The sequence below is a fragment of the Panthera onca genome, chromosome C2 (assembly GCF_046562875.1).
Source record: "Panthera onca isolate mPanOnc1 chromosome C2, mPanOnc1 haplotype 2, whole genome shotgun sequence".
NCBI lineage: Eukaryota > Metazoa > Chordata > Mammalia > Carnivora > Felidae > Panthera > Panthera onca.
The window spans coordinates 35,623,935-35,651,934 of record NC_138347.1 but is presented as its reverse complement, the minus strand read 5'-3'; positions in this window follow the sequence as shown (position 1 = coordinate 35,651,934).

Sequence of the window (28,000 nt, the reverse complement as noted above, 5' to 3'; positions counted from 1 at the left end):
TTAGTAGAAGCATCAAAACAAAGAGCACACATCCAGACACATCATATTCAAAATAGAACACAAAGATGAAAAGAAAATTATGAAGGCAGCTAGAGAAAAGAAGATATTCCTTGTAGGCAAATAAGGAAAAGTCTAGCAGATATCTTATGAAGCCACAGATGGTGGAGTTACGTTTATGGAATATAGAAAGGACAAAAAGAACACCCTATGTTCTGTCCTTACTTATAATGTGTGGGTTCTTTCCCTGCATCAATCAATTCTCCAACACAAGCTAGATGTCCTATTTTTCAACTAAATTCTGACACTATCTACTGAGAGCATCAGATCCCACAGGTTAGGGGCTCAGTCCTATAAGACTGTTGCTTCCTCCACCCCCTCCAACACTTGAGATCCCAATAGCAACTCCAGGTTGTTAACTCTACTTCTGACCACTGGCTATGCATTGGAAGATCCAATGACCCTCCTTCATGGTTCCAATTAATTTGCTAGAGTATCTCACAAAGCTCAAAGAAGCTTTTTATTTAATAGGTTGTTGGTTTATTATAAAATAATAAAACTCAGGAATAGCCACATGAAGAGAAGCATAGGGCCAGGACGGGGAAGGGGCTTGAAGCTTCCAGGCCTTCTCTCAGCACAATACTCTCCCCAAATTTCTACATGTTCGCCAAACCAGAAGCCCTCTGAACCCAGTCCTTTTGTGTTTTTATAGAAGCCTCATTACATTGGCATGATTGATTAAATCATTGACCGCTGTTAATTGATTCAACCTCCAGCCCCTCTCTCTTCTCTAGAGGGGATTGAAAATTACAACTCTCCAATTACATAGTTGATGCCCCAGGCAACTAACCCCCACCCTTAGGTAGGGTCCAAAAGTTGCTCTATTAACATAAACTGAGATTGAAAGGAGTTTGTTATGAATATCACAACTTTATGGCTTTTATCACTTGAAAAATTCTGAGAGTGTTAGTTGTTCTATGTCAGGAACTGGGAGGAAGACCAAATGTATGTTGCTCATTATAAATCACATCACATCTATCAATCCCTGAAGTCAATGATCTGAGATTTTTCTTCTTTTATAATATAGACCTTTTGTTCTCTAAGTTTCTGAAAGTACTGCTTTAGCAACTTTCCACATATTTTGATTTAATGAATTATTGTTCCCATTCAATACAAATACTTTCTAATTTTCATTTTAATTCTATCTTTGTCATTTAGAAGTATACTATTTAGTTTCCAAATATTTGGAAAACTTCCAGATATAATTATATTATGGAATTCTAATTTAATTTCATTGGGGTTAGAGAGCATACTTCATATAATGAATAATATTAAATGTATTTAGAGTCCTTTTATGTCCCAGAATATGGTCCATCTTTGTAAATATTCTTTGTGTAATTGAAAAGAAAATATATTCTCCTGTTGTTAAATGGAATGTTCTACAAATATCAATTAGGGTAAGTAGGTTGGTGTTCCCTATACCTGGATAGATTTTTTTCTTTACTTTTCTATTAATTATTCACACAATATTAAACTCTTTAGCTAAAATTGTGGATATGTCTATTTCTTCTTGATTTTAATTTGAATATCTGTTAATATGTAACATATTTTTATAATTTTTTTATTTAACTTTTTTTTAATGTTTATCTTTATTTTTGAGACAGAGAGAGACCGAGCATGGGAGGGGGAGAGGCAGAGAGAGAGGGAGACACAGAATCAGAAGCAGGCTCCAGGATCTGAATTATCAGCACAGAGCCCAACGCGGGGCTCGAACTCCTCAACTGCGAGATCATGACCCGAGCTGAAGTCGGACGCTCAACCAACTGAGCCACCCAGGAGTCCCAATTTTTATAATTTGTAAAGAATTCCAAATTGATGTATTTACTCCTTTATGATTATGGACCAAAACTCTATTAGTAGTAATATGCTGTTTTGTCTGAAATTTAATTTGTCTGATGTTATAGCCATCCCAGCTTCTTTTGATTAGTGTTAGCATTATATACTGTTTTATGTCCTTTTACTCTTAATTTACTTATTCTTTGTATTTAAAACATGTTTCTTATTGACAGCATAGTTAAGTATTGCAGTTTTTTTTTTTTATTCTGATAATCTCAGCTTTTAAATTGGGGTGGCTAGATCATTTATATGTAATATGATTATTGCTATAGTTGAATTAAAGTCTATCACCTTGTTATCTGTTTTGTTTGTATCACATATTCTTTGTTGCATATTTCACTTTTCCTACCTTTTTTATATTAATTGGATTATTATTTTTATTTGCTATTATTCCATTTTATCTTCTTTATTGGTTGACTAACTATAAATTTTTGTTTTATGGTTTAGTCATTGCTTTGGATTTTAAAAAGATATATTTTAAACACACCACAGTCCACCCTTAAGTAATTTTTTGTGATTACACATGTAGTTTAAAATCCTTACAAAACTGTTTTCCATTTTTCTTCTCCTGGCCTCTGTAGAATTGTTGTTACATATTTTATTTATCTGTATGCTAAATAACCAAAATACTTTGCTAACATTTTATTTAAATGGTCAACTATCATATTACAAGTTATCCTTTGTGGTTACCCCACAGGATTTCTGGTGTTAATTCTTCTTTGTATAGATACAGATTTCCAAGTACATTATGTTTCTTCTCCCTAAAGGATTATCCTTCACAATTTTTTCATGGCACGTCAGCTAGTGATCAATTCTTTCAGCTTTTATTTGTCTGTAAAAGCATTTATTCCATCTATATTTTTGAAGGATGCTTTCACTCTATATAGAATTCTAAGTTATCCTTCTTTTTTCTTTCAGTTTTTTACTGATGTTGGCCCATTGTCTTTTGTATTGCTTTCAATGATAAAGCATGGTCATCCTTCTTTTCTTTGTTCTTTCATATATAATTTATGTTATTCCCTGTGGATAATTTTATGATTTTGTATTAATTACAGGGTTTAAGCAATTTGATTATGATATGTCTTTGTATTGTGGTTTTTTTTTTTTTTCATATTTCCTGTATCTGGAGTTCATTGAGCTATTTGACACTGAGAAATTATAGTTTTCATAAAATTTTGGTAATTTTACGCCATTATTTCTTTTATTTTCACAATCCAATTTAGTTACATTCAGGTGCTTGGAGTTATTACATAACACAATAACACATTGGTGCTCTACTTTTTTCAGCATTTTTTTTCCTGTATTTTTCTGTGTCTTTAAGTTCATTGACCTGTTTTCTTCAGTGTCTAGGCAGGATAATATAGATTTCATATCAGGGATTATATTTTTAATCTTTATTAAATTGAAATGTGATTTATACATATGTATTATACATATTATGATATATAGATATATTTGACTATATATATATATATATATATATATATATATATATATATATATAATGTTTTCTGTGTCTCCACTTAATCAGCTCAAACGTTTCTCATCTTCTTATATGAAATGTAATTGCATAATTATGTTAATGTTTTGCCTATTTACTCTATTTTATGTGTCTTTCTGGGTCTGTTTTCATTGATGGTTTTAGTTCTCATTATGGGTATAATCTCTTGCTTCTTTTCAAACCCAATACTTTTGATTTATTGTTAGACATTGTACGTTTTACCTTGTTGGGGTGTTCTAGTACTATTATAGTCCTATAAATACATAATATATATAATATATGTATAATATATGTATAATATACATATAATATAAAATACATAAATAAATGAGTGTTTTTGGATTACTATTAATCTCTTTGAGCTTCATTTTGGAATGTGTTTAGGTTTGATATTTTTTAAGCTTCCTTTTCTATTTTATTAGACTGGAGTGTAAGTGTTTTACTCTAGGGTTTGTTTTGCTCCGCCTCTTAGGCAGTATCTCTGAGAACTATCCAGTGCCCTATGGTAAGAATGGTGAGCACAGGAACTCTTCCTGGTCCTGTGCGAGCCAGGTGATTGTTCCATCTGTTTCTTTTGGGTGGTTATTTCCCTGGCATTGGGTTGTGTTCTTACCTGCATTTGGTGATACTATTTATCTGAATACTCAAAGAGGTCTCTTAAGATCTTCAGAACTCTTTCTGGAGCTCTCTTCTCACCTCTCCAATTCTCTGCCTTGCAAAATTTATCTGTGTGCCCTTCTGGATATTTCTGTTCCATCCCCTCAACACATAAATGCTGACAGGCTCCTCCTGGCTTCCCCCTCTCTGCAGTATGACGTGGGGACTCTCTAGCCAGTATTTTGGGTCAATAATAGCACTTATTTTATTTCTCCTCCCTCATCCCTCACAGATTGAAGTCCTGCACTGCCTGATAAGCAGTGTCTAAATACTATTGTTCCCCCTACCCCAACCCTTGTTTTTAAGTTGTTTTAGGTAAAAAGTAAATTTTGTTCCTGTTACTCCATCTTGGCCAGAAAAAAGTCCAAAAATGGTGAATTTTACTCTAGGCAAATCACACTCAGTAGACACAACTTTAAAAAAATAAATGGGTAAATCAGCTTTTAATGGGAGGGTGGGAAGGAAGACATTAGTTGATTTGGTGTTGCTGTGAATAATTTCTTAAATATCTGGGTGAAAACTCTTTGGAATAAGAGAATGTATGTTTTAACCAGTGATCTATGTAAAAAGACCCATATGGCCTAGATGGTTTGACTTAGCTGTCCCTAGTTTTTAGAAATGAAATTTTTTTTTAAGAAATGCTTATTTATTTGTGAGAGAGAGAGAGAAAGAAAGAGAGAGCACTCATGAGCTGGTGAGGAGCAGAGAGAGAGAGAGGGAGAGAGTTCCAAGCAGGCATCACACTAATCAAAGCAGAGCTTAATACAGGACTTAAACCCATGAACCATGAGATCATGACCTGAGCTGAAATCAAGAGTCAGACACTTAACAAACTGAGACACCTAGGCACCCCTTGAAATGAATTTGAACAGCATAAAAGAAATTGGAGAGCAATCTCAGGGACACACAGAAATAAAAGATTCAATAGATTCAACAAAAGATTATTTAGGCCAGAAATAAATAGGCTTTTCATTAAGTAAGCAAACACATCTCAAATGTTTAAATCTATCATTCATTGCCACTAAGTAGGAATTATTTACTCCATATAAAAATATTGACTTTTCCACAAATTAATTTATTGTAGTACTAAATGAAGTTAGTTTTGTTTAGGAGAGAGGCAGCAAAGAGTGAGTTGTCTTTGTAAAGCAACCCAAGCAATGGAATGGGGTGGGCTTGGGAAAGCAGAGGGAAGAATTAAAGAAATTACACAGAGATGCATTACAGGGGTTAAAGTCTATTTTAAACACCTGCAATTTTTCCAGGAGTTTTGATAGAATTTGTCTACTGAGCTATGTTTCTTTTTTTTTTTTTTTAATTTTTCTTTGGGGCGCCTGGGTGGCTTGGTCGGTTAAGCGCCCGACTTCGGCTCAGGTCATGATCTCACGGTCTGTGAGTTCGAGCCCCGCATCGGGCTCTGTGCTGACAGCTCAGAGCCTGGAGCCTGTTTCAGATTCTGTGTCTCCCTCTCTCTCTGCCCCTCCCCTGTTCATGCTCTGTCTCTCTCTGTCTCAAAAATAAATAAATGTTAAAAAAAAAAAAAAATTTAATTTTTCTTAAACATTTATATCTTTTTGAGAGACAGAGAGAGACAGAGCGTGAGTGGGGAAGGGGCAGAAAGACAGAGGGAGACACAGAATCCAAAGCAGGCTCCAGTCTCTGAGCTGTCAGCACAGAACCAAACGTGGGGCTCTAACTCAGAGACCATGAGATCATGACCTGAGCCGAAGTCAGACGCTTAACTGGCTAAGCCACCTACATGCCCCCACTGAGTTATGTTTCTCAAACAACCCACAGTCCAAAAGCAAACTGTTTATCAGAATAAGGTTTGAGCTCATGGAGTCAGTTATCTACACCCAGACCCTCTTGTTTATCTCCTTTTAAAAGTTAAGTAAATCACAGCTAATGTTCTCTCCCCCTGACCATACAAGGAGGACATGTTCATTGTTAATAACATATCATGATAAGTGTATAAATAAAGAAAACTAAAGTCACCTACAATCTCCTCTCTTTGCCACCACATAAATAGCTGTTATTACTTCTCTCCATTCTAGCATACATAATTGGTGCACTTATATTGTGCATTCAGTTCATATCCTGATTTTTGCAATTATTATAACAATTTCTTACAGCATGTATACGTTTCATAAGCATTGTAATGAGTACATAATTATCCATCCTCTATTTTTGGACATTTATATTTTCATTTTTCAGTGTTATTAATATATGCTATGCTATGCTAACCCATAAATCTTTATTTCATCTTCCCTTTCTTAATAGGAAAATTTGTACATGCTGTTTCAAAGTTAGAATCTGATAGAATTTCTGAGATAATGTACAGGTTTATTGTTCTGCTATCATCAAGTATTACTGTCATTTGTGATTATATGTGATTTACCTGTATATATTTAATGAGATTATTTTTAAAATAATTTGCATGAAACTTTCTTACAAACTAAAAAACTGATGCCACCACATAATTTACCTTTTATGTCTGCAATCACCTTTATTACAATTGTATTGTCACTGTAAAATCATGGACAACTAGTAGTAGAGAGAATTTCTGACCCACACAAGTAAATTAATCTCATAACTTCAGAGACATTGTTTTTGATTTGGAAGAGGGTTGTAGATTTTGGTAAGAGTTTTTAGCTATTTCAGAAAGTGAAAGTTATCTTTTAAATATACAGAGCTAGTTGTAATAAAAAGAATATTCTGGTAGGTTCTGGTAAAAAAAAATGCCAAAGAACAGTTTTAAAAATAGTTTGAGAAATTTAGCATGCTAATAGCTCCCAAAACAATTACTTAACAGAGGAAAAAAGCTTACATGAATATATGGAATTTTGAGTGTTTGCTCTTGTCACTCATTTATAATATTATAATGTTAAGCAATGTTACAAGCTAGAAGAATTAACGTGACTTGGGTTAAGAACATTTGACTTAATCTCTTGAAAATTGTAGATACTTGCAATATTCCAAATTGCTCAAGTGCTTATTTGCAGAGATTTGTTTTCCTGGACCTCATTAAATAAATTACTGTTTTTTAGCCTACATGTAGTTTCATTGTGCTTACCCAGCTACCTTTGGAGAGACAAATCCCAAGGAAAGCAGGACAATTGTGTAGCTCGATGAGTGGTGATAACAAATAACTCCCAGTGAATCGTTTAACAAAGCATCATTACACATCTCTAATTTGGCTACAGGAGAAGAGGGAACAAATCCATGTTGGATATCTAATTTTCCTACTCTTATTTTGTTCATAGTTTCTTGTTTGCTTGTTCCTTTTGCCTTCATGTATAAATATCAACATATTCAGATACTCTTAATAGAGTATTTTAATATACCTTACTGCACTCTACTTCTTTTTTTTTTTTTTTTTTTTTTTTAATATATGAAATTTACTGTCAAATTGGTTTCCATACAACACCCAGTGCTCATCCCAAAAAGTGCCCTCCTCAATACCCATCACCCACCCTGCCCTCCCTCCCACCCTGTCCTCCCTCCCACCCCCCATCAACCCTCAGTTTGTTCTCAGTTTTTAACAGTCTCTAATGCTTTGGCTCTCTCCCACTCTAACCTCTTTTTTTTTTTTTTTTCCTTCCCCTCCGCCATGGGTTTCTGTTATGTTTCTCAGGATCCACATAAGAGTGAAACCATATGGTATCTGTCTTTCTCTGTATGGCTTATTTCACTTAGCATCACACTCTCCAGTTCCATCCATGTTGCTACAAAAGGCCATATTTCATTTTTTCTCATTGCCACGTAGTATTCCATTGTGTATATAAACCACAATTTCTTTATCCATTCATCAGTTGATGGACATTTAGGCTCTTTCCATAATTTGGCTATTGTTGAGAGTGCCGCTATAAACATTGGGGTACAGGTGCCCCTATGCATCAGTACTCCTGTATCCCTTGGATAAATTCCTAGCAGTGCTATTGCTGGGTCATAGGGTAGGTCTATTTTTAATTTTCTGAGGAACCTCCACACTGCTTTCCAGAGCGGCTGCACCAATTTGCATTCCCACCAACAGTGCAAGAGGGTTCCTGTTTCTCCACATCCTCTCCAGCATCTATAGTCTCCTGATTTCTTCATTTTGGCCACTCTGACTGGCGTGAGGTGGTATCTGAGTGTGGTTTTGATTTGTATTTCCCTGATAAGGAGCGACGTTGAACATCTTTTCATGTGCCTGTTGGCCATCCGGATGTCTTCTTTAGAGAAGTGTCTATTCATGTTTTCTGCCCATTTCTTCACTGGGTTATTTGTTTTTCGGGTGTGGAGTTTGATGAGCTCTTTATAGATTTTGGATACTAGCCCTTTGTCCGATGTGTCATTTGCAAATATCTTTTCCCATTCCGTTGGTTGCCTTTTAGTTTTGTTGGTTGTTTCCTTTGCTGTGCAGAAGCTTTTTATCTTCATACAATTATCAGGGAATACTATGAAAAATTATATGCCAGCAAATTGGACAACCTGGAAGAAATGGACAAATTTCTAAACACCCACACTCTTCCAAAACTCAATCAGGAGGAAATAGAAAGCTTGAACAGACCCATAACCAGCGAAGAAATTGAATCGGTTATCAAAAATCTCCCAACAAATAAGAGTCCAGGACCAGATGGCCTCCCAGGGGAGTTCTACCAGACATTTAAAGCAGAGATAATACCTATCCTTCTCAAGCTATTCCAAGAAATAGAAAGGGAAGGAAAACTTCCAGACTCATTCTATGAAGCCAGTATTACTTTGATTCCTAAACCAGACAGAGACCCAGTAAAAAAAGAGAACTACAGGCCAATATCCCTGATGAATATGGATGCAAAAATTCTTAATAAGATACTAGCAAATCGAATTCAACAGCATATAAAAAGAATTATTCACCATGATCAAGTGGGATTCATTCCTGGGATGCAGGGCTGGTTCAACATTCGCAAATCGATCAACGTGATACATCACATTAACAAAAAAAAAGAGAAGAACCATATGATCCTGTCAATCGATGCAGAAAAGGCCTTTGACAAAATCCAGCACCCTTTCTTAATAAAAACCCTTGAGGAAGTCGGGATAGAAGGAACATACTTAAAGATCATAAAGGCCATTTATGAAAAGCCCACAGCTAACATCATCCTCAACGGGGAAAAACTGAGAGCTTTTTCCCTGAGATCAGGAACACGACAGGGATGCCCACTGTCACCGCTGTTGTTTAATATAGTGCTGGAAGTTCTAGCATCAGCAATCAGACAACAAAAGGAAATCAAAGGCATCAAAATTGGCAAAGATGAAGTCAAGCTTTCGCTTTTTGCAGATGACATGATATTATACATGGAAAATCCGATAGACTCCACCAAAAGTCTGCTAGAACTGATACATGAATTCAGCAAAGTTGCAGGATACAAAATCAATGTGCAGAAATCAGTTGCATTCTTATACACTAACAATGAAGCAACAGAAAGACAAATGAAGAAACTGATCCCATTCACAATTGCACCAAGAAGCATAAAATACCTAGGAATAAATCTAACCAAAGATGTAAAAGATCTGTATGCTGAAAACTATAGAAAGCTTATGCAGGTAATTGAAGAAGATATAAAGAGATGGAAAGACATTCCCTGCTCATGGATTGGAAGAATAAATATTGTCAAAATGTCAATACTACCCAAAGCCATCTACACATTCAATGCAATCCCAATCAAAATTGCACCAGCATTCTTCTCGAAACTAGAACAAGCAATCCTAAAATTCATATGGAACCACAAAAGGCCCCGAATAGCCAAAGTAATTTTGAAGAAGAAGACCAAAGCAGGAGGCATCACAATCCCAGACTTTAGCCTCTACTACAAAGCTGTCATCATCAAGTCAGCATGGTATTGGCATAAAAACAGACACATAGACCAATGGAATAGAATAGAAACCCCAGAACTAGACCCACAAACGTATGGCCAACTCATCTTTGACAAAGCAGGAAAGAACATCCAATGGAAAAAAGACAGTCTCTTTAACAAATGGTGCTGGGAGAACTGGACAGCAACATGCAGAAGGTTGAAACTAGACCACTTTCTCACACCATTCACAAAAATAAACTCAAAATGGATAAAGGACCTGAATGTGAGACAGGAAACCATCAAAACCTTAGAGGAGAAAGCAGGAAAAGACCTCTCTGACCTCAGCCGTAGCAATCTCTTACTCGGCACATCCCCAAAGGCAAGGGAATTAAAAGCAAAAGTGAATTACTGGGACCTTATGCACTCTACTTCTTAAAATCATCATAAATCTTATGTACACAGAGAAAACTTTTCCAATCATAATTAGCAACAGTGAATGAGGAAACAAAAAGACTTTGTGGTACTTTTCAGAATGTGAAATGGTTCTTTTTCCATTGTTTTCAAAAAGGGTATAGATATTTATCAATCACTTAGTAATATAAAATCAAGATGTATGCATATTCCTAGTGAGAAGAAGAGGCAAATAGACTTGCTTCTGCAAATGCATCTGTAGATGACTATCATTCCATATTTAAATGCATGCAATATTATTTTCCACTTTTATGTCTAAATTGATGTCCTATGAGTATTGAACAGTTGGGATTGGTTAAACGCAACTAATAACAAAAACTCCAAGTTGAAATTGTGTTTCAGATTGCTTTGTGCCAAAAGGAGGTGTCTTGTCCACATATAAGGTAAAATGTCCATATACTTTACCTATCATGAAATCTCACCTTTCCAAATTTGATGACCTATAGTAGTAAAGCTTTAGATTTCAGAGAACTATAAATGTATATAGCACCACCCTTGATAATTTAAAGTAATGCATTGTAGAGTAAATCTATTTCATTAGGGTAATCTCTGTCCTTATCTTTAATGAACTAAAATATAACTGGATGCCTCAAATATAAATGTTATATCAATAAACATCTTTATGGTATAAATATAATATGGAAATGGCATAAATAATAAGTATTTACATAATAAGAACTTACATATGAATGAAATATTTTCTATAGATTAACCATCACTGTTCCCTCAAGCCACTGTTTGCAATCCGTTGTACTTCAGGTTTTTTCTTCAAGCTGGTTACCTATTAGTTTATTTTATTTCTTATTTTGAAACTCCTCCATAACTTGATGCTCCCCCAAAAAATCTGAAAAATAGGAGTACAGTTTTGGTTTAAACCTCACCTCATGTGACTTTTCCGTCTCTACTCTCAATAACAAATGATTCTGTGTGAAATATGGAGTTCCCTCTTCATTTATTTGGTCTACATTTTTGTTCCTGTCATCCTTTGTGACATACATGATGTAGCTAAGGAAGCCCACGATTGGAAGACTAACTCCAACAATAATAAGACTTCAGGTGAGTTTTTATTTCAGTTACTACTTCTTCGTCTACAATATGAGAGAGATACTGCAATAAACATTATCTAAGCTTCCTCTCGCTTCTAACATTTTAAGATGTACTCTTTTCTTTTGCATTGGTGGTAGTAGTCCATTGTGCATATATATCACATCTTTATACATTCATCAGTTGATGGACATTTGGGCTCTTTCCATAATTTGCCTATTGTTAATAGTATTTCTATAAACATTGGGGTCAGCAGCAACTCCTTTATCCTCTGGGTAAATTCCTAGCAGTGCAGTTATTGGGTCATAAGGTAATTATATTTTTAATTTTTTGAGGAACCTCCACACTATTTTCCAGAGTGGCTGCACCAGCTTGCATTCCCACCAACAGTGCCAGAGGGTTCCCCTTTCTCCACATCCTTGCCAGCATCTGTTGTTTCCTGAGTTGTTAATTTTAGCCACTCTGACTGGTGTGAGATGGTATCTCAATGTGGCTTTCATTTGTATTTCCCTGATGATGAGTGATGTTGAGCATTTTTTCATGTGTCGGTTGGTCATCTGGATGTCTTTTCTGGAGAAGTGTGTATTCATGTCTTTTGCCCATTTCTTCACTGGATTATTTGTTTTTTGGCTGTTGAGTTTGATAAGTTCTTTATAGATTTTGGATACTAACCCTTTATCTGATATGTCGTTTGCAAATATCTTCTCCCATTCCACTGGTTGCCTTTTAGTTTTGCTGATTGTTTCTTTCACTGTGTAGAAGCTTTTTAGCTTGATGAGGTCCCAGTAGTTCATTTTTGCTTTTGTTTCCCTTACCTTTGGAGACATGTCAAATAAGAAGTTGCTGTGGCTGAGGTCAAAGAAGTTGTTGCCTGTTGTCTCCTGTAGGTTTCCTGTCTCACATTAAGTCTTTCATCCATTTTGAATTTATTTTTGTGTATTGTGTAAGAAAATGGTCCAGTTTCATTCTTCTGCATGTTGCTGTCCGGTTCTCCCAGAATGAAATCTTGCCATTTGCAACAACATGGATGGAACTGGAGGGTATTATGCTAAGTGAAATAAGTCAGCCAGAGAAAGACAGATATCATATGATTTCATTCATATGTGGAATTTGAGAAACTTAACAGATGACCTTAGGGGAAGGGAAGGAGAAATAAGATACTAACAAAGAGGGAGGCAAACCATACAAACTCTTAAATACAGGGAACAAACTGAGGGTTGATGGGGATGGGGGTTTTGGGGTTTGGGGAATATGGGTGATGGGCATTGAGGAGGGCACTTGTTGGGATGAGCACTGGGTGTTGTGTGTAACTGATGGATCAAAGGAATCTACTCCTGAAACCTAGACTACACTGTATGTTAGCTAACTGGACAATAATAAAAAACAAAAAACAAAAAACAAAAAGCAAAAAACAAGCAAAACAAGACAAAACAAAAAGATGTACTCATCTCTCTCATAAAACCATGGAAATGTCTATGGCATTTCATGGAGCTGCATTTAAAATTATGTCTTAAATCATATTGCTTTTGTAATGACACAGATTTAAACAGGGGCACATGTTTTGTTGTTGTTGTTATTGTTGTTGTTCCTAAATCCTTTTATAGGTAATAGCATAACATACTTTGAGGTTGAACATTACAAAATTTCCCACTGGTGTGTCATCTTTTAAAAGTATATATTAACGTAAGTGAAGTGCAATTCTGTCTGTTGTTCCTGTGTAATTAATAATAACCCTTCTTACTTTTAAAAGAGCCTAGTTGGGACAATAAATTATAAAACTATCCTAATCCTTATCCAATAGATTTTTTTAATTGCAAATATTCTTAAAACCTTAAAATAGATCTCACTTCTAGTGGAAAGTATCACTTAAAACCTTTCTACCTTCCTCTTGACTATCTCCATCAAGCAAAAACAATTTCTGGAAATGATACATTAGAAAGAGGAAAGAATTTACAAAACATGAGATTTTTAGGAAGGGCAACTCTTCTTAATACCTGAAGCTTCTAAAGGTGGTAACAACATGAACGATAGCAGCAATGACAGTCACAACAAATAACAATTGTCCTATGCCTGTGCTATGTTAAGTATTTTTCAATTCTTATATCATTTAACTCTAAAATTATCTATGCAGTGGGTACTATATTTATTTTAGAGAGAAAGAGACTGAATCTTCAAGAAGTTAAGAAACTCTTTCAAACTTGACAGGTTAGAAAGATAGAGCATGAGTTTGAAGCCAGGCAATCTGTCTTCTTAATGGGGACTCAAGTACATTGGAAGCTTGAAAGGAAAGTATACACATTTTCTGAGATAATTATCAATATTAACAAATTCTAATGTTATTATTAACTTCTGAGTTTGTTTGGGACATAGAAACTTTGTTGTGAAGATAAATTATGGATGTCTTGGTGTTCCCTCACTCTACTTATGAGGCATTTCTAGATGTTAAAATATCCTTTCCTCTACTAGAAATATGGCAAACTCAATTTACATTCTATTATATTTCCGTCAAACAGTTATATAGTAATTGGTGACCAGTGAAATATAAACTTAATTGAGAACTAGGCTTTAAAGTTAAGGAAGAAATAAACCATGTAAGATATTGTACAATGATAAAATAATCATAGTAAGCAAATAGTACACCTGATTATACATATTTATTCTATTCCCTATTTTCTCTTGGCATTAACTGGAATTAAGACATTTTAATTTGAACACATAGTATATAGTAGTAATAAAATATTAAGTGGCAATAATGAAATTATCCCTTGAAATGTCAAGTGATTCATGAATCTGATTGGAAAGAGGACTATAATAAGATTGTCTTGTGGGTAATATGAAAGGAAAGAAGCTCCTCATATGGGATGCTAGAAAATATCTCCAATTGCTCTCCAGTGTCCTCTGTGTACAAGGTTTTGTCAAATCACCAGAATCAAGAGAAACCAACCAATTTCCAATATTTATAACCAAAGAAACAGAAGGCCTAAAGCCCTTTAATGAAGTCAAGTAAGTGAGGTCACTGTAATTGATGCCCTTTGATCATCCATGAGATTCCCATCCCAGGAAAAGATTAAAAAAAAAAAAAAAAAGGTAACATGCGGAATATAGCACCCATATACACACTCGCACATGTGCACATACCTATGCAAATAAACACTGCATACCTATTAATAAGTTTATTCCTTCAGCCTACTTAATTTGGTTGAGCTCACACACATGAAGGAGGGAATCTAAAATCAGAGTACATGCTTTGTACTTTTGTAGTCATGTCTTATCCAAATAGACTCATGCATATCAGAGAGAAACATGCATTCATGACTTTCATTGACATTCTTTGTTTTAAACATTGAACTATAAATTTTTTTACATTGCTAGCATCAAAAACTAAAAAACAAAAAGGATTTGTTTCCTAACCAATAAATACAAATAAATTAGATTTGAGGGTACATTTAACTGGGAAATTAATTAGGGCTCATAAGGTCAATATAAATGACAATAATTTATGAAAATAAAAAAGAGTTTAGGAGAATAGTACCTGAACCTTTGATTCACTAACTTGTTTGGATAGAGTTTCATTTAAACTCATTTGGTATGTATATGCGTATTTATATGTATATGGTTATGTATGTGTTTATGTATATGTATGTATGTAGGTATGTATTCATTCATTCATTCACTCATTCAGTGAAAGATGAATTACAAAAATTGAAGATCCAGCCCTAAGTGTCTGCTGACTCAATTCAGTGTTTAAACCATCTTACTCACTTAATGATGGTTTGCTTATAAACTTTTGCCAAAATGGATCTTGAAACCTTATACCACTTTTCACAAAGTGAGTTCTTTTTTGCTCTCGAATGTATTAAATAATTATAAGAAGTGGCGATTTTGACTTGACTCATCTGTTTCTGGCCAGAGAATATCATAAAGAATAAACTGAACTGTGCACCATATTTCTACCAGCCCCAAATGTTTTTCTCATATGCCTAATATCAGCATTAGGGATCAAGAGGTAGCATCTTCTATGAATCTTCAATCTGGTCGGCCCAGGTTCTACTTCCATATATGTTGAAATACTCTTGTGTTTAGTCTTTTCTCACCCTACCCCACCCTACCCTCACTTAAAGATGTTTTGGCATTATACATCTGGTTTTAAGAGCAGTTTGAGTATAAGACATCCATAAGCTTCAAGGCATAAAGGTTGCCTGCCTAAAAATTGCTCACCTGATTCTCTGTCACCTTCCAAGGAAAGTCTCTCTCACACACCTCCTTCACCAAATCCTTCTTTGGTGTCAAAATGCCATAAATACTCATTATATTACATTTTGTCAATAGATTTGTTAACTTCCAACTTATTTATTGCTTATATAAAAGTTGTTTTCATCGTTCAATTGATTTTTATAATGCTTTAAAAAAATTTCAGTGTCTATTTTTCAGAGAGAGAAAGAGCACGAGTGGGGGGAAGGGCAGAGAGAGAGAGGGAGACACAGAATCTGAAGCAGGCTGCAGGCTCTGAGTTGTGGGCACAGAGCCCAATGCAGGGCTCAAACTCGCCAACCATGAGATCATGACCTGAGCTGAAGTCGGAGGCTTAACTGACTGAGCCACTCAGGCACCCCTCATTCAACTGATTTTTATTTCTCTTAATAAAAATTATTTGGATATTTTGGGTTTGATCATAATTTCATTCCTCAAAATTTATGGAAATATTTTACTCATGTAAATGTGTGGCAGATTTTAATATGTGGCAGATATTTCAGAAACAAAGTAAAAAAGTGAGAGATGGGGCACCTGGCTTTCTCAGTCAGAAGAGCAGGCAACTCTTCATCTTGGGGTCATAAGTTCAAGCCCCACATTGGGTTAGAGATTACTAAACAATAAACTAATTAATTAAAAAAATTAAATCCAGTTCTCATTTACAGCACAAAATACAAAACTGAAACTATTGATGACCCTGACTCACCAAGGAAAAGTTGCATTTATGATAGGTTAGGCTTGAGAGGAAATAATGCTATATTCTTGGGAGAAAAATCCAGAAAAAATTAATACTAATACAGCTTTTATATAAATAATATTTGTATATTATATATATATAAATATTCATATAGAAATATTTAGTTACATTCAGCATTCAATAACAGAAAGAATGACAAGTTAATTCCCTAATACAATGAACTACTGAAGTCTTCAGTTTAAAAAATTCAAAATCTATTGATACATACATAATGCCTTGGTACATATTAAAATAGTAGCAGTATCTGTTGCATCCTGCTCCAACAAGGTTCCTAGCTATTCCTTGAATATATCAGTTGGGAGACATGTTTCTGATTTAGTCTCTTTGTTTACATATTCCCTCCTTTACCAAATATCCATTTGATTTATTCCATTACCTCCCTGAGGTCTTTGCTCAGATATTAACTTCTAAATAAGGGTTAGGCAGACCATCAGTTTGTACTTCAACTTGCCCCTCTCCTACCATGTCTAGCATTTCTAAACCCTCTTTCCTCTTCTGCATTTTATTTTTCAATAGAAGGTATCGTCACCTTACATACTACATAAATGATAGTTAAAACATTATAGCTTATATAAAATAGTTATTTGGCTAATAATGAGGCCTATTGTTTAGTACCTGGCTTCCCCACTGTATATACTCTAAGAGTAGAAATTCTTGGCTTTTTATTAACTAACACATTTTAAGGACTCAGTGAATATTTGTTGCCTAAATGAATGAATAGACTATTCAGATTATTAGGTAATTAGACTTTGTTTAACTGTATTCATAATCAAATTTATCCCTTATGTTTAGCATATAACAGATAATAGCTAGAATGAAAACTAAGATAAGAAAGAAAGCTTAATATAGAACCCAGGATAGTATTAGACAAAACATATACTTGTCTAATTTGAAACAGAAAGTGAATTTGGACTTCCAAATTAACACGGGGAATTGAACACACATTTTATATATATTCCCTCATGAAACTCAGGTTGAGAGGAAAAAAGCTAATCCTACTTCATAAAAGTATAAGAGGATAAAACAATAGATGAGTAATATTTTGAAAGGTGAAGAACATGAAGAAATTAGCAGAGAAAAAAACCCGAACAACAGACCAGAACGAGTAAATTCTAGTAAGAAACAAATTGAGTTTCTCTGTTGAAGCCCCCAAATCCCCAAGCTTTGGATGTGCCTGATAACTAGCAGGGAGACGATGGAGATATGACTGAAACAGAGGATTTGTTAGAAAGTCTATGTTAGGAACAGACTATATTGTCTTCCCCATGTCAACCAGACTGTCTTCTAAATATGGAGTAAATTGACTATTTACTCTCAGTGCCTGACTTATTCTGTAAAGAAACTGAGCTAGAGGGTACAAACTCAGGGATCTCAGTCAAAGAGTAGTACAGGGAAAAGCAAGTGCCGAAAAGAGTGGGGTTAAATGAAAATATTTTCATTGAATAATTAAAATTTTCAACTTCCCTGGGACTGCTCAGTTTTAGAATGATGGTAGTCACACATCAACATCCACTCTCTTCCATCACTCCACATCAGTCAGCAACTAAATGGTTCCAGAGAAGACTAACGCATGCTTACGTTTGGGATTTCCCTGCCCAGGTATCCTAACAATTGGCAAGTCCCTGAGGAATGACAGTGAGAAACAATATAAAACCTGGAAAAAAAAGTGCTTGAATAAAAAGATAGTGATAATCTCTAAACATGGTGAAATATTTTTATTCGTGAAACAATTAGTTGTTAAAGAAGAGGACATAAAAAAAAACCTCTTTAAAATTAAAATAGGAGTTAAGGGGTGCCCGGGTGGCTCAGTCAGTTAAGCGTCAGGCTGCTGATTTTGATTTTGGTTCAGGTCATGATTCCAGGTTCATGGGATCAAGCCTTGCATTGGTCTTCATGCTGAGTGTGGAGCCTGCTTAAAATTCTCTCTCTCTCTCTCTCTCTCTCTCTCTCTCTCTCTCTCTGTCTCTCTCTCTCTCTCTCTCTCTGTCTCTCTCTCTCTCTCTCTCTCTCTCTGTCTCTCTCTCTCTCTCCCTCTGCCTCTCTCCCCCACTTGTGAGTTCTCTCTCTCTCTCTCAAATTAAAAAAATATATATATGTGTCAAAATAAAAAAAAATCTTGTTTTTTATATCACTAAGAACATTAAATACAAGTAATACTGTAGAAATTATAGCAAAACCAACAGCAAAACCAATATATATATATTATGTATATATTTGCATATATATATACATATATATATATATGCAAAATTGCAAAGAAAAATAAGAAAAGTAGAGTCTGATCTAACATATAACTAGTAAAAATCCCAGAAGGAGAGAACAGAGAAAATGGAGGAAAGAGAGTCATCAAAAGCCTATACAAGGAAGTAACTTAGGCTAAAGAGAACAGCTTTCTAGACTGAGGGTATCCAGAACAAATAATGAACAAATGACTCACGTTGAGCATATTATTGCACCTGAAATTGTGAAGGTCTGAGATTTTATCCACTTAAATGTGAGCCTGCCTGCAGATCTCCAGGTGAGAGATTGAATTTTTTATTATTCATGGCAATTACACCAGTCAGAATAGCATCGAAATACCAGTTCTCCACACCCCAGTTCCCCAAAGAATGATTCAAAGGACAGGGCCTGCTCTAACCTGCATGTGCAGTAGAATTGCACCACAAGAAAAAAACCTCCAAACTCTAGCAATTTGTACAGGGAGGATAAGACATCTGGCCCACCTACCTCTGGTGAGATTGAGAGAGAGAAGAGAGGAAGAAAGGCCTCTGTTTTTGGAATCTAAACAAATCATCTCTAGAAAAATAAGAAAATTTGTGCCTTTACTTCATCTCTTTGCAATCTGAAGAAAGTCCCTCAGGAAAGAGAAGATTTTAAATCGCCCCAGAGAAATAGACAGTTTCTAATGTCCAATGCATGTTTGTCTTTCAAGAGTACCTTTAACCTTGGTTGTCAGTAATCCTTGTTCAGTAAATCACGACCAATGTAAAAATATTCACAGACCATTATCTTCCAGCACATATTTTCAAATCCCTGAAAAAGGAAGATAAAATGAAGATGTTAATAGAGAGAGAAAAGATAAATACATGTAAACAATTGTGCTAACATGGCATTTGATACTCCAACAAAATCATCAGAAGTGAGATGTCAAGGACCAAATGTCTTTGAAGTTCTAAAGAAAAATAATTTTAAACTGGGATTCTTTACTCAGTAAAAGCTTCAGTTAAAAATAGTGGTAAAATAGAAATATTTTCAAGCTTCCAGTATCTCAAAAGTGTACCATTCATGCAAATCATCATCAGTACTTTTGTAGAAGCCATATTCTAGCAAAATGAAGGAGAAAACTGGCTCAGAGAAGAAGATCAGGAAAAGGAAGAGCCAGCTGTGCTGCTGGCCTACAGAACATGAGCACAAATAGGGACAAAGGGATAGGGGACGCCAGGAGGACTGACTCCAGGAAAGAAAATTAACTGGAACTGGTACATCACCTGATGTGCTTTGCCATGTGGGGAAATTGTATTCCGATAGAAAGTTTGGAAGAATTATAAATAGCAATATAAAATACCCGAGAAATGAAAAGTGAAGTAAATAACTCTAGGGAAAAAAAAATATACAGAAAGAAAATGGTGTCGTGGTACACTGCTTGACACAATGCTAGAAATGTCTAAAGACACATCAGCATGTGTTGAATTCAGATTCCGGCACTCATTCACAACATTGTGAACTACATTGAGTAGTTTCATTAAACTCCCTGGGCAAGTTTCCCAATATAAAAATGAGAATCTTTTACCTAACTTACATGAGTATTGCGAACCATAAATGATACAATGCACGCTAAGTGATTAGGAATGTGGTAATTGTCCAGGGATGCCTGTCTCGGTTGGTTAAGCATCTGAATCTTGGTTTAGGCTTAGGTCATGATCCCATAGTTTGTGGTTTTGAGCTGCACATCAGAATCCAGGCTGTCAGCGTGCTGTCTACTTGGGATTCTCTCTCCCTCGCTCTTTGCCCCTCCCCTGCTCTCTCTCTCTCTCTCAAAATAAGTAAACTTAAAAAATTTTTGAGAAGGAATGTTGTAAGTGTTCAGGAAATATTAGGCTGATTAGTAGCAGTAATAGAAGTAGTGACAGTAGTAGCACTTGACTTTTTTTACCAGAACCAATTTTTTTCTCTTTTTTTAAATATTAGAATTGTCTCCTGAGATTTACTCCAATGACACATTAACTAACTGGTACCGTGAAAGAATTTTTCTGCCATTGCCTTACTTATAGGAATAACCACAAGTATAGTTTCTATCTCTATTTGGAGATAGTGATCATCTAACAAATTTTTATGGTTTTGTACAAATTATTTATAGAAAAATAGAGAAACTTCCTATTACTATAATTGATCTCTTTCTTTTTGTCAGCAATACCAGTGACTCTCCAACATTGTCGTTAGTTGCGCTGTTTATCATAAAATAAAAAAGCTCAACTGATAACTCTTTTTGAAGACTAGTGGATAGGGATGATATTTTCAAAGTTCTGGAGACATTAAATCAATTTTTAGGAGAATTACATACAGAGCGTTTTTGAATTTTGGAAATATTTTTTATTGACATGCTTTGACATAAACTTTCATTCCTTTCAAAACCTCAGTAATGGTAGTTGCATCCATCCAAACTCCTTTTTTTAAGGCTACTCTCTCTAAGGAACTTCTTCCAATTAAGCATTATGGAAAGATTAAACACACATTTTTTTTTCACAGATATAAGCAAAAAACAAATTACTTCCCTGTGAAATCTATAATACATTTTAATTGGATACAAAACAATGAAGCATAAATATGCATCAGGATCACAAAGATGAACTGTCCTTGTCTCTAGGGAAGGCACAAGTATAGATTGATGTATAAAGTTCAATGCCATGGATTCACTCCCAGAGGGTAAAAACACATCTTATTTTGATTGTTTTCCAGCGAATTTGGCAAGATTAAACTAACAAAATATAGAGAATGTACTGGGATCATTCGGCTCAAAAATAACTGCAGTGTATTGTAGTAAACATTATAATTGATATATGTAATGTATTTTAAAACACATCTCATAATATTCTGCACTCCACACTAAAATAAGTAGTTTTTAGCATGACATTAACATCAACTACTTTAATAACGTAGCTCTAATCATTCCTTATGAATGCCAAAAGATAGAGTAAGAAAGACAATAATACTGATTTTTTTTTTTCTTTTACCAAGTGATTTCCCAGATTCAGCCTTTGAGGACCAGCAAGGAGCAATGATTTGGAAAGTACCCCTTTAATTGGAATTCAAAGGATGTCAAATTATTTAGTGTTTTGGTTTAAATGAACATTCACCAAATATCCCAAACAGAATTTTGTATAACTTTATTAGCATTTCTATTTTCGCACTTATGGAATGGTATTATACAGTTTATTATAGACTTTTCAGTTTCTTTCACTTACCTTCTGTTCTGAGATTAAGAAATATATCCCCAACTTCTTTTTACCTACCCCAAATTAGATGGGTTACGAGTAATACATGCAAAATAAATGCTTGGTAGAGGAAGAAAAGTAAACAGGGATGGATATTTAGATGAGGAGTACCTCCACTCATCTTAATAAATGAGAGAGTTTCTAGTGCTGGATCTCTAACAAGTAGCAATATAAACATTATTTAAACAAACCCAGATTTTAGTTACAAAATACCTGAAGATTGTATTTGAATTTTTCACTTAATACCTTTGAAGAGCTCTTTTGCTCAAAGTGAATTCCATTTAGCCAAGTCAGATGGATATATTTCTGTTTTGAATCTATTCCAAGTCTCAGCAGTATATTAAAAAATAGATGATCAGTCATCCCACTCTTTATAAAACATTCTTCTATCTTAGCTCCTGTGACCCAACATTTAAGGACCTCCTTCTCATTTTCTTTTGCTGCTTTTTACTCCTCTACATGTATCAGCCTCTAGTTGTGAACCTTTTGACTTTCCCTACATAAATTCTTTTTCTTTGTGGTATTTTCCCTGGTCTTGTTCTAAACATCACTCTCATTGATGACTCTCATCCTGTTTCCTTGGACGAGAATTCATCATTGATTTGACAACTCCATTTTAAATCTAGCAGATCTCTCAAACTTATGCTGAAAATAGATCATTTAATTATCAATCCTACCCCTGAGTTTTTCTTTATACATTCTTAACCTTAGGGAATATCATAACTATATACTGGTTATTTGAATCCAAAATCTAGGAGTCATTCTTAATTTCTGCCATTTCTTATCCTTCATAACGATCTATTAGCAAGTCTTCCAGGTTCCATCGGAAATGTAAAGTTCAAATCCATTCGCTTCTCTATGCATACTTCCATCCCTGAATTCAAGCCAAAATTTTCTCCCCTGTACCTTGAAAATTGTTCTGCTTTAATATTTGCTTCCATCCTCAACTACTTTTCTATACAGAAGTTACAGGGTTTTTAAAGAATAAGTCAGATGTGTTGGGGCACCTGGGTGGCTCAGTTGGTTAAGCGTCCGACTTTGGGTCAGGTCACGATCACATGGTTTGTGCCTTTGAGCCCTGCATCCGGCTCTGTGCTGACAGCTCAGAGCCTGGAGCCTGCTTCAGATTCTGTGTCTCCCTCTGTCTCTCTGCCCCTCCTGGCTTGAGTTTTGTCTCTCTCTCAAAAATAAATAGACATTAAAAAAATGAAAAAAATTTAAAGCATAAGTCAGACATTGCCTTTGTAATTTACAACCTCTTTTTTATTAAGCTTATTTATTTATTTTGAGAGAGAGAGAGAGAGACTTGAGGAAGAGCAGAAAGGGAGGGAGAGAAAATCCCAAGCAGCTCTGTGCTGTCAGAGCAGAGTCTGACATGGGGCTTGATCCCATGAACCAGGAGACCATGACCTGAACGAAACTCAAGACTCACACTTAATCCACTGAGCCACCCAGACACCCCTCTACCTTATAACCTCTTAAGAAGTATATGGTATACTAAGAATACAGTCCACAGTCCTTACCTAGAGGACTCCATATTACCTCTGTTTATCTAGCCAAGATCATCTTCAACTGTTATCATCCTCACTCACCAAAATCAGGACACACTGGCTTCTTTAAATTTTCAAGAATTTTCTGGATTCAGAATTTAGCTGATTTTCTTTTTTTTTTTTAATTTTAACATTTATTTATTATTGAGAGACAGAGAGAGACAGAGCATGAGCAGGGGAGGGTCCGAGAGATGGGGAGACACAGAATGTGAAGGTGGCTCCAGGCTCCGAGCTGTCAGCACAGAGCCAGATGTAGGGCTCAAACTCACAAACCGGTGAGATCATGACCTGAGCTGAAGTCAGACGCTCAACCGACTGAGCCACCCAGGTGCCCCTTGATTTTCTATTGGAATGTTCTTTGTTTGAGTCTTTACATAGTTAGCTTATGGTTTTATTCAGGTCTTAGTTCAAATGTTACTTCTGAAATAAGACTGCCAGGGTAAAACACAGGATCCTCAGTTAAATCTGAACTTCAGTTAAATAATATTTTACAGTGTTAATAAAATATACAAAATAAATATACAATTTATTGGACATAAATATACAGGACATAAATATACTAATAGAAAATGCTGGTTATTTGAAATTTAGATTTGACTCGTGTTATTTTGTTTTTGTTTTTGTTTTTGTTTTCCCTCTATCAGGCAACCTTATGCCTACAGGCCTTTTCTGGTGTCCTATGTTTCACCCCGTATATTGCTTTTCTTGCACGTAACATATCTTGTGATTACATTAATTGTATAATTATGTCATTACGTTACAGAGCTCAAGAAGGAAGTAACTATTGTTTGTCATTTTTAGCAGAAAAGCTTTTTTTGACACATAGTAGGCACTCAATACATAACTAAATAATAATAAGTTAAACCAATGTATTGTTTTGAAATGTGTGCCAGAATAGAGCCCAGAGAACCAAGTTCTGGCCGGGCTTCTTACCCTTGCCTACTATGAGTTTATGCAAATTGCATTATTTTTCTTAGGGTCAAATTTTCATCTCTGTATTGAGAAAAAACAGTTTTTTCTGCTTCATAGAGTGGTAGAAAAGCCTAAATCCTTTGTTTGTAATATTTTTATATTTTCTATAATGCTAAAAGTAAATATGTAACATATTGAAAACACAATGCATACATAATAATAATTTTAAATGCCCAGTTTCCTGCTGATATGTGATAACTGAGAACATATAAGTTGCACCTGAATGCAATTCAAGACTAAAGATATAGCTTTACTAGGTGAAACAAATCTTTAAAATACTATTTAAAGAAAATGTAGACGATGTATTTTATTTACTTAAACTTCTCTGCTATCATGTTGAAAATAATCAACCCAAGGTTGTGTGGAACTGAATTGAATGTGGTGTATGTTTTTCTGACTCTTCATTAGTCATTGAGGGAACAAGTGTCACACTAAAATTTTAGTTCAATAAGTAGAAGAACTAAACGTTGCCAATGTGTGAGCATCACAGATATGCAGTGAAGAGGAAAGGTACTGTTGTAAAACCCTGTGGAGCCCAGAAGGGATGAGTCTATAGGAAAGATATACAGTCACATATTCCCATATACTCTGGGCTATTTTCCAACTAAACTTGTGGAATGAGACAGCTGTGCCCTTTAATCTGTTCCCTATTGCCTCTTTATATGGTTAGTTCCAAATGAGATATTTTGCCTGGTGCTTCTATTGTCACTTTATGAATTCATGTCTAGTTCTGTGGAAGCACAATGTGTTGGTTTTGTATTTATTGATCTCTCACAATATGTTAAGAGTGATACAGAAAATACACACAACATGGCCCTCAATTTCTAGGAATTTATATTTTAAAGTCAAGTACTACACATATCTGCTGCAAGTATATATTACATACACAAACATATTCTACTCTTTTTGAGTGATTATTTTAAAATTGTATTTGTCTGGTATGACAAATCAGCATACGTACTTTGAGAGAAATGGGTGATCAATAGTTTCAACGAAACCACACTCTTTAGCCAACATGATTAGATTTTTTGATGGCTTGCTGTCAGAAATTTTGTGATGGAATTGCTATTAGACAACATGCACTTGGTAAACATTTTACTGAAAAGAAATAAACCAAATGTCTTCTTTCAATATCTGTGGATACCAGACAATTTTCTCTTAGGGAATTTATTCCCTAGGTTCAGTGTTTACAAAGAAAAAATAGAAATTGTTTCTTAATTGATGTCATTAACAATTGAAATGTGCATGAACAGAAAATTAAATCACAATGCGATAAAAGGAAAATATCCATGTCTCAACATTGTGGCTAGCACTCTAAGCCACTAATTAATCTATCCCTTCCTCTCTGAGGTAGGTACAATTAACACCTTTCTTAGAAAAGGTAACTGAAGTTTCTGATTTTTTTAAATTCAATTATTACATCAAACATTCAAATTCTTACATCAAGCAAGTCACGTAGCCAGAAATCAAAACCCATTTTGCTGACTCCAAACTGAAATTCTTCAGGAGTACTTTCCTAAAGAAATGTAAGAGAAAAGATCTTGGATTGAAAGCTAGATTTGAATGAGTAATGTACCACTGTAGTTTAGAAAGTAAGTGAGCAGTTGGGGAATAATGTTCATTCAATTGTGTTTCTTTCTTTTTTTTTTAATCTTTATTTATTTTTGAGAGAGAGACCAGGGAAGGGCAGTAGGAGAGGGAGATAGAGGATCCAAATCTCACAGCATAGAACCCAATGTAGGGCTCAAACCTACAAACTGCGAGATCATGACCTGAGCCTGTCATACAATCGCTTAACTAATTGAGCCACCCAGGTCCCCCTCAATTGTGTTTCTAAATTTCTCCAAATCTCCCTACAGAAACAAACAGAGCAATTAAGCTGGCAACAGAGAACAAAATATTTCAATAAAACTAGTGACATAGTATGCTCAAATACCTCAGAATATAAGGGTATTTTCCAAACTACTTTATTAAAAGGAATCAACACTATAGCTATGAATTAGGCATTTCTCTAAGTCCATAATAGTGATGCTGGAGAAAGAATTGAGAATCACAAAGAAAAATTCATAAATGGAATAAATTTCTAATCCCATATGGAAAAAACTCTGCCCTCACCAATTTGATGATTTCTAAAACAACCCTTTCTTACTTTCAACTTTTAGTTGAAAGTAAATTGAAACCAGTGAATGTAACTTTTAAATCAAATTGATGTTATAACAAGACAGATACAAATTATTTCAAATGACTCTATATTCTTACTGGGATTCAAACTAGAACAAGTATCAAAAGAATCTTAAACTGTATCTTAGTCTTCCTTTTAGTAAGAACGATGATATTTTGAGATATTAAATATAAATATAGGTTAAAGCAAGTAGGAATGCTGGAACAGTCTTTAAGAGAAAAAAAAATTTGTGTGTAAGCAAAATAAATACAAATAAAAATAGAAGAAATTAATGAGGCTTAAACTGGGATTATGAAAAAATATATATTAAATACATGATGTTTTCTCTATTTTTCTAAATAGTAATTATTTCCTGGCTCTGTCTTTTTAAATGTTCTGAAATCATGACAAACCAGTAACAATGAACACATGGAGTCTTCAGATTGTTGATCTTTAAATGTGATTAAAAGAACAAGAGCTCTTTGGAGAAATGGAAATATTTCCTTGGTCAGGAAATAGACAAGATGTGCCTGGGCATTTTGTTTTCCAGAAAGCATAGAAAATATCAAGGTCCCTAAAAGAACACAGGTGCCAACTTGAAGCAGTAGTCACTGGCCAGTCTTAGACAATTGGAGAGTCAAACAGAATGTTAATTGTAAATCATTAAAACATATGCGACTAGTTATTCTAAAAAACAAATAAAATAAATGCATTTCACATACATTTCAATTTCAGGGTAACTATAGCTGATGAGTGATAATTCTTAAATGAGGGTCTAAAGGTAAGAATTGCAGAAGCAGTGATAGAAAATCATCATTTGCAACACCTAAGGAAATGACCTACACAAAACACACCGGTCATTAGCAAAACAGCTTGGATATGTTGTGACAGAGAACAATGAATGAATCAGTATGACCACATCAGAACTCACTGATCACATTTAACATGAGTAAATGTTAGAAAATCAGAGACTATGGGCCACCCGATTTGCTACAACATACACAGAACTGTTGACACAAAGTTTTTTTTTTTTCCCAAAAGAAGAAATATAATATTAATAAGGCTTCTAGAATCAACCAGCAGTTTGTACGAAATATAAAAGGCCGAGGTATATGCTAGAAAACACCATAGAGTTGAAATCAGCCAAATGCTGCAGAACAAATTGTCCATCTTCTTCAACTAATACATAGCATAAAAGTTTAGGGGAGAGAAATCCGTTTTAGAATGAAGGAGACAAAAATCATTGGGTGTGTCCAAAGAAGAGATACAAATGGCCAACAGGTACCGGAAAAGATGCTCAATATCACTAATCGCCAGGAAAATCAAAATCACAATATCGTCTCACACCTGTTAGAGTGGCTATTATTGAAAAGACAAGAGATAAATGCGGGGGTGGGGGTATGTAAAGCTCTGTGCACTGTTGGTAGAAAAGTCAATT